Source organism: Gadus macrocephalus, chromosome 12 (assembly GCF_031168955.1).
Source record: "Gadus macrocephalus chromosome 12, ASM3116895v1".
In the NCBI taxonomy this organism is placed as follows: Eukaryota; Metazoa; Chordata; class Actinopteri; order Gadiformes; family Gadidae; genus Gadus; species Gadus macrocephalus.
The window spans coordinates 12,581,374-12,590,189 of record NC_082393.1 but is presented as its reverse complement, the minus strand read 5'-3'; the positions used below and the strand labels follow the sequence as shown (position 1 = coordinate 12,590,189).

Sequence of the window (8,816 nt, the reverse complement as noted above, 5' to 3'; positions counted from 1 at the left end):
AAAAAAAAAAATAATAAAAAAAATTATTTGGCTCAAAACAAAGAAGCAGTAGCCTGACTGCTATGTTCAAATGACATTTGTTCAATGCAGTCGTTTAATTGCACTATAGGCTCTTTTTTTGTATCATCCTGTTTTGATCAGTATATGCCAATGTTGTTATCAATAAAAAATCATTTGCACAAGGCAAGCCGATGCACTTCACCATGTTGATAAGAGAATTAAAATGAGAAGAATTATGGGACCAAAAAATCAAGGGATATTTAGCATAGAAAAAGAATTTGCGATTAATCGTGAGTTAACTATGACATTAATGCGATTAATCACGATTAAATATTTTAATCGCTTGACAGCTCTAATATATATATATATTATATAATATGAATATATACCTATACTTAAAATATATTATATTGTTTCACATATTATATATATCATATATATGTTATTCCATTGCACATTATACTGAGTCATTATATTATATATATGTTATTTATATTACAGTTCAACTATTGAGATGTGTATGTATATATTGAGATGTGTATATTTTTACTGCTATAGAAATATATAGTTTTTTTTGGTAATGTTGATTTGTGAAATAAATGTGTATTGCCAATTGCACTGTTCAAGGTTTCTTAATGCACATACTTGAAAAGGAACTATTAAACTATGAAAAACACACTGACTGCCAGTTTCTCACTATTTGATGTATGCTCTTTCTCTTAATGATGGTCAATACGTAGTAACTAAAGAAGCACTATTTCGATAGTTTATAGATCTTCTCAGTATTTTCAAAGTGCACGGGCTGTGCAAGAAAAGTGAGCGTTTATCATAGACCCATGCACATGTATGACTGGCGATTTAACTAGCGAGATTCAAAGTAACGTAGAGGCAAATCTTTTTCACACACTTCACGTAGAGCATAAACCCTTGAATACTCCATGAAATTGGTTGCGAAATGTAAAAGGTTATCGTGATTTTTATCCAGATAAACCGCAGCTCCTGGCAACTTGCGCTTGTTTGACACGTCTGACAGACCTCTGGCTTCAGAGAGCTCCCGTACCAATATGGCGGCGACGCGTTTCGCCGAGGCAACGGGCTGAAGCAGTGGAGGCGGCGTCTACCTATTCACCTTATTCCGCTCTAGACAATGGGCGCTGCCATGACACCGACTCCGGTTTATTACTTCCGGTTTGAGGTGATTGACCGTGATTAAATATGAGTTCAGGCACCACTTGTGCGGTTGTTGGTTGCTCAAATAATTCTAATTAAAAACCTTTTAGAAACGGAGTGCTTTGATCATAAAATAAGAAGGAGAGAATGTCCTTGTCCGGTTCCCTATCGGCTACATTCAATGCCACAGAGCAGACGTTTAGACTGGCTAGATGTGCTTAAACTGAAACATCCGCCGAAAAAAGTTTATGTCTGTTCGCACCATTTCGTTCACAAACGACCCACCGAAGACCATCCCAACCCGGAATTATTCCTTGGATACGACAGACCAGTAGTGAAGAAGAGACGAACAATTGTTTGTGTAGAAGCGACAGGTAAGCCACTTTCAATGTTGAATTATGTAAGCGATCGCATCACTTTACAGGTAAACTCCAGTTGTTTACATTTTTACGAGCTCCACCAGCCAGTGCTACAAAAATATTTGGGCAGTCTAACCTACATTTTTATGAATAATATGCCCATTATGTCGCTGGATAGAGTAGATGTGTTGAAAACATGTCCATTATTGGTTTATTCCTGAATGCCACTGTAGTTAGTGCCAGTGGTATGAATTCCTCTGAGGGCTATCGTAGAGCTAGCTGCTATCGTTATGTTGGTCAGTCCTGAGCGAGGAAGAGCTTCCACCACCATTTGACATAGGCTTTTACTGTTATGTTGTCAGTGAGAGAAACGTTGACAGAAACTGTAGCGTTTAACATAGCCTATGTGCCCTGTTTTTACAGCAACAGCAGAAGTGACAGACCAGGAGGATGAGGGCATACCTGAGGTGCCACAACAACCATCACACAGCACTGTTTCCAGCCAGTGGGAAGATCCATCGCTCTGGGACCACAGCTATGGTGAACAGCAGGGTGTTGAGGAGACGGCCGAAGATGCCACAACACAAACTGAAGATTTCAGCTATTCCATGCTTCCGAGTGATGCAGATTCGTTCCTCTACACTGGAGTCTCACTGGAAACCTTCAACTCTCTTGTTTCCACCTTAGAAGGATTTGCTGAAAGGGCTTCTGTTTTGTCAGTGCGTGATCAGATACTAATGACACTGATCAAATTGAAATTGAATCGTGTGCTTGGTGACCTTGGTAGGCAGTTTCATGTGTCTCAGAGTGTAGCCAGTAAGGTCATCTCTTTCTGGATCGATAAAATGGAGGAGGTCTTACGCCCTCTTATTATCTGGCTTCCAAAAGAAACCATTAAGGCCACCATGCCAACTGCATTCAAGCGCTTTTCCCCCAACACCACCTGTGTCATCGACTGTAGCGAAAGTTTGTTACAGAAGGCGAAAAATCTTGACTCTAGAGGAGAGTCCTACAGCCATTACTACTCGCACAATACAATCAAGTACCTTGTTGTTGTTGCCCCATGTGGCTTAATCATGTTTATCTCAAGTGGATATGGAGGACGCGCCAGTGACAAGTTTATCACTATGAACTCTGGTATCTTGGACTATTTGAGGCCTGGAGATGAAGTCATGGCAGATCGTGGGTTTTTAATTTGTGATTTATTGTTTGAAAGAAGGGTCAAATTGGTTCTGCCCGCTTTCACTAGAGGGGGTTCTCAGCTAACTGAGGAACAAGTCACAGCAACTCGCAGGATTGCAAATGTGCGGATTCATGAGAGAGCAATTAGGTGACTTAAAGTATATAAGATCTTGTCTCATGTCATACCAATAAACATGACGCCCAAAATTGAAAAAAAATCCTCAGAATCTGTGCGGCCCTAGCCAACTTAAGGGGTGATCTCATCTGTGAGCGATAGGTGACAACGGTTGTGTTCTGATGCTGTTGGGGTAGGGCCAACGAATTCATCTACAAGCTGGGGCAACATTGTTGAGAAATAAAATCTCTTCAGATGTCCTACCCTCTCCAGAACATAGGGCTCATCAAATGGTACAGTGAACATAACTGTCGTTTGGGCTCCAGATAAACAGTTTGGCCATCTTCAGACCGGCACAGAACATACCTATTTGTACCTGCATGTAATATCCTCGGCTACCTGTTTTCTGAAGTTGTGGTACACCATCTACTAGCTTGATATCACTGCAGGTATGGTCAAGCTGATCCAAGAGGGTAGAATGGAGTTTACTTGGGACGGGACATTTTATTTCTAGTAGCACAGATGAGTCAATTACCCCATCTGGGCTTGCTGACAACCATGGCTCTGTAACATTAACAGTGATGCCCATTTGTGTAATGCTCATGCCTTGCTCTCTAAGTGCATTGCCAGCAACCACCTCATTCTCTTTACCATAATTTGTGGCGTAGTTGCCACGAAAGGAGGGGTAGAGGTGCTCTGCAATGAATTTGTCTGGATTGGTGGATGCTCTAGAGGGAACCTTTTTAGCTGCACTTGCAGTTATTCTTAGTTTTTGTGCGTTGTGCCACAAATCTGAAGAACTCTGCTCCCTTGTCTCAGATTCTAGAGTAGAAGCCTGTGCACTACTCACTTGAACATAACACTCATAAAAGCTTTTACATGTCTCACATGTGTGACATGCTGGCTCCATGCATGCAACATGAACCGGGGAGACCACGCTATTTTCACAATAATAAGTAATTTATTATATAATAAACATAACAATAAGAAGTGTGGTGCAAGTCAGTATAAATGTAAGTAACCAAAAAGGTAATGTAAATATCAGTCCATGTGAATACAAAGGAAGCCAAAGGAAAGCCAATGCTGGGAGGAGGGAGAAGCCTCGTCTGCTGTCTGGGCAGGCTCTTTATACTGCCACCGGTCCATCCCACACCTGCCGACAATCTCCTAATCAGGAGGGAGAGAAACACAGGCACACACAGCAGGGGCGGGGTCAAAGACCCAACTGGGTCGTCACATCCCCCCCTTAAAACAGAAGCCCACCTAAATGGGATTCTGTTCCAAAGAAACAACCACATAAAATAATCGATCAAAATAAAAACAATAACCAATCAATCCAAAACATCAAAACCCAACTACCACCAGTTATCTCCCCCCCAAGACTCCTGTCCCACAGCAAAACCGGGCCCGGAAAAGCACTTTAAGAGGGACAGGGAAGGAGAGAAATAACCCCATGCCTATATGTATGAAACCAACCACCTACTCCCTCAACTCCGGAGCGCGGGACAAAGCATCTGCCATAACGTTGTCCACGCCCCGTATGTGGCGAATCTGAATATTGTAGGGCTGCTGCAGGTGAGCGGCCCGCTCTCAGACACTCTTCCTCCGGTCTGCCAACAGTGACTCCATCTGGTCTGCCAGGAGAGTGTGCAGCTCCAGCTCCAACAAGTTGATCTCCACCACCTTCTCCTGGAGACACTCCACCAGGTTGTTGGTGTACTGGGTCATGGCCCTGTAGAAGCGGAGCCGCTTGTCCGAGGCGCTGCCCTCCAGGTTCTCCATGGAGCTCCTGGCGTTCTCCACGTCCCCCTCCATCCTCCTCAGCTTCGCCTGCCGCGCTCGGTGCACCTCCTTCAGCAACTCCAGCTTTCCCTCAAGCCTCCGTTTCAGGCCTCCGACAGGCGGCAGGCTCTCTGGGTAGTTGAAGCCGGCCTTCTTCTGCCTGTGTTGGTTTCTCCTCCGGCTTCTGCTGCTGCTGCTGTAGTTGCTGGCTTCACTGCCTGAAGGACTCTGTTCACCTGGACGTCTTTTGAGTCCCTTGAAAATCTGAGTCTCCTCCCAAAGTTTCTGCTCCTCTTCCTCAGAGTCAGATTTACTTTCATCGCTGCTTCCTAGTTTCTGCTCAGTAGAATGTCTGCCGTCAAGAGCATCTTCTCCTTCGCTCTGATCAGACTTTGGTGGAGTCGTTTCTCGCTTTGAACTGCACGATATACCGCGGCCTTGTGAACTTTGAGACGGCTCGATGGTCACTATTGGTAGTGCTGGCCCACTTGGCCAGACACGATCTCCTGCCAATTTGTTGCCCAAAATGATATGCACTCCCAGTACAGGCAACGCAGGGCACACGCCGACAACAACATTCCCCTTCACCAGATCAGAACTTAGTTTGATATGGTGGAGGGGAACAGACATAGTCTGCACTCCCATGCCTCGAATTAGCACAACATTCCCCGTGCTCGACTGCCCTGAGAATGGCAAAACGGACTCAACAACAAAAGTTTCAGTAGCACCAGTATCCCGCAAAATCTTTACCGGCCTCTTCTCTGAACTACCTACAAGTGAAACAAATCCGTCCGTAATAAACGGTCCGTAGCCTTCACCTACGTGCCCGATGGCGGATTCAGAAAAACACTGACCTTCCCCAGGAAGATCCAACACCCCACAGCCTGAACCCCCTTTCGAGGCAGTACCCTCCATAGGGTCTTTGTTCACCTGCTCAACGTTGGGTGTGGGGTTTGACTGCCGAACATTCGCCACGCATCCAACCCCATTAGCGGAGGATGGCCCGCTGAAATTTGAATTGGTTGGAAGTCTATTCCGTAGTGACGGACAGTACCTCTTCCAATGACCACTTTCATCACAATAATGGCACCTTTCATTGTCAGCCTTATTCCTATATGAGGAATCCTGTCTAAACACAGCCTGACCACTATCTTTCCCATTGTACCGAGTGGTCCGACGCTCATCCCGATCGTGAATGACAGGTCTATGAGTTAAAGCATACTCGTCCGAGAGTACGGCAGCCTCCGCGGCCGTCTTAACCTTGTGCTCATTTATAAAGGCAGCCAGATGCTCTGGTACAATGTTTTTAAACTGCTCCAATACCACCAAATCACTCAGTTGTTCCAAGGTTACTACATTGACTGGGGAACACCATCGGTTAAAATAACCAACAAGGTCTCTGGCCACCTCAGAGTATGTTTGCCGGTCACCTTTTCTCCAATTTCTAAAATGCTGTCTGTAAAACTCTGGCACTTGTTCGTAAGCCCGCAATACTGCTGCCTTCACCGACTTGTAACACCTACGCTCAACCACTGACAACGCCACATATGCGTCTTGGGCGCGCCCCTCGAGAACTGCTTGTAGAAGCAAAGTGCGCTCCGCATCATCCCACTCCCGCTGATCGGCAATCCCCTCAAAGAGGGAGAAGAAAATGTCTGGGTCTCGGTCGTTAAATCTTGGTAAAAACCTAATCATATTAGAGAGGTTTCCCTCTGCGCCCGATCTTGACTCCCCAGCTTCAGTACCCCGCATTTTCCCCTCTGCAATTAATCTAAACTTCTCTCTCTGAAGTTCAGACTCGGTTCTCAGTCTCTCGATGTCCGTGTCTCGTTTCAGCTTCTCGATTTCCAAAGCAACCTCACGGTCAAGACGCCTCCGCTCTAAATCCGCTTCACGGTCTAGATGCCTCTGCTCCGCCTCGAAACGCCTGAGAGCCATTTTTTGTTCGAACCTCAAATCCTTTTCCCCAGAACGCGAATCTTCATCCGAGTCGTTTGGTGTAGATGGCTCAGTCTGAGTTCTTATAATAGACTTCTCTACCAAACCCGATCTTATCAATTCCTGTAGTTCCTCTTTTCCCAAATCTTTCCGCAGACCCTCCAATCCATAATGCTCAGCCACCTCCCACAATTGTCGCTTGGTACACTTATAAACTTTAGCCTCCGATGGGGCCTCAACAAAAGCTTCCATGTCCCTTTTAAGCAATGCTTGTCAAATGCTTACCAAACAAATTCTTATGTTGCTCTAAACCGGATGGAAGAACAAAGCTACAGTGCACCGAACAGCCAACCAATTGAACACAGGTGTAACAAATTTCCCACCAGACCGGAGCAGCCCCGCATCTAACTGTAGAACACAGCCCTACCTACTTCTAAGCTAGTCTTCGGTGTGCCCATAGCAATTTGGTTACAAGCAACCCCAGCGCGTCCGACACACCAAAAATAACAAACAAAAACAACAAAGGCAAAACAATAAACAGCGGTAAGCGCTCTACTCCTAACGCGAGGACTATCAGTTGCTCCAGCAGATCTAATCTACCAGCCTTCCATGGTAACCGCCACACCTGCACCCAATTGAAGCTACCTCTAGCCTCCTAATTGGCTCTACTCCTCCCCAGCAAATCAAACAAAGCAATCCATATCAACCAAATAACCAATTAATCCAAAATCTCAATTTATCATTTAACCAACTCAACTAATTTAGCGCGGGTCTCCCCCAATTCCATTTAATGCCACTGCCCAGGCAATTCCTACCCGTCAGTACAAACAAAAAGCCAATTTGACAAAAATTGCCAATCCAAAACAAGTGGAGGAAAATTCTCTTTACCTTACCCACTTCCAGAAACAGATCCCGGACGAGCCCCCATATGTGACATGCTGGCTCCATGCATGCAACATGAACCGGGGAGACCACGCGATTTTCACAATAATAAGTAATTTATTATATAATAAACATAACAATAAGAAGTGTGGTGCAAGTCAGTATAAATGTAAGTAACCAAAAAGGTAATGTAAATATCAGTCCATGTGAATACAAAGGAAGCCAAAGGAAACCCAATGCTGGGAGGAGGGAGAAGCCTCGTCTGCTGTCTGGGCAGGCTCTTTATACTGCCACCGGTCCATCCCACACCTGCCGACAATCTCCTAATCAGGAGGGAGAGAAACACAGGCACACACAGCAGGGGCGGGGTCAAAGACCCAACTGGGTCGTCACACATGTGAGATCAGAACCAGCATGGGTTTGATGAGGTCTTAAAAATCTTGCATCTATTGCAGTATGTGCAAGGCTACAGGGTTGCACTACTGGTTTGGCTCTGTAACACTTGCCCAACAGACTGTTTTTTAACTGGAAAAGTGGCTTTGTTGGGTCTTTGTCTACATTAGTCAAGAATTCGGCATGTGACATATATTGTGGGGTGTTTGGTAGTGGCTGAGCACCGGACACCCTTATACCAAATTCATCTCCTGCCCTGTGGTGGCTGAAGTTTATGTCCCTCAGTCTTTTTGGCTCAATGTTCCTGACTGTCCCTGCGTTCCACCTGCGCTGCTCATCTGTACATGCAAGCCCTGTCTTCCCGGTAGTTACTGCATTTTCAACCTGTAATGAGCACATTAACAGAACATTATACCCATTTGCCATTTGTTTCAAATGTTGTCATCCTCACCTAGCTAAACTGAATCGAAAAAAACACTCATAAAAAGTGATATGATCACGTTACTTTTATTAATTCACAGATAAACAAAGGATTTTTTTTCTTCTTCATACCTTCCAAAGGATTGCTGCGGCATGACTGCACGATCTCCCTAATCCAGCCATACATGAGCACCCGACAGTCTCTATCAACCCCGACGGCTGCAGCATAACCCAAGCTATAACCTTATGGTTAGCACTTTGGCTCCTGTCGACCTCTGCCTTCAAAAACACATAGGCTGCATCCGAATACCTAGTACATACTATTTCTGTCTAGTGTCTACTACTTGACCATACTACACTTGACTGTGTAGTACGGTCTACAGTGTTGGGAAAAATAACCTGATGAGCACATCATATGGCAGGCACATTAATATATAGTCAACTCTTGCTCTAAACCCAACGAACACATAACACAAACATGATAATATATAGTCAGGTCAAGGCCGGAGCTGAAGGCCCCATCTCCCAGGCAGGCAGATGGTGGACACTCAGACAATGCACCAGTATCATCTCCA

General features: G+C 45.0%; 1 pseudogene; it reads left to right on the top strand.

Moving 5' to 3' along the window:
* Positions 1-1,290: 1,290 nt before the first annotated feature.
* On the top strand, positions 1,291-2,988 carry LOC132469554 (uncharacterized; annotated as a pseudogene).
* The last annotated feature ends 5,828 nt before the right edge of the window (positions 2,989-8,816 follow it).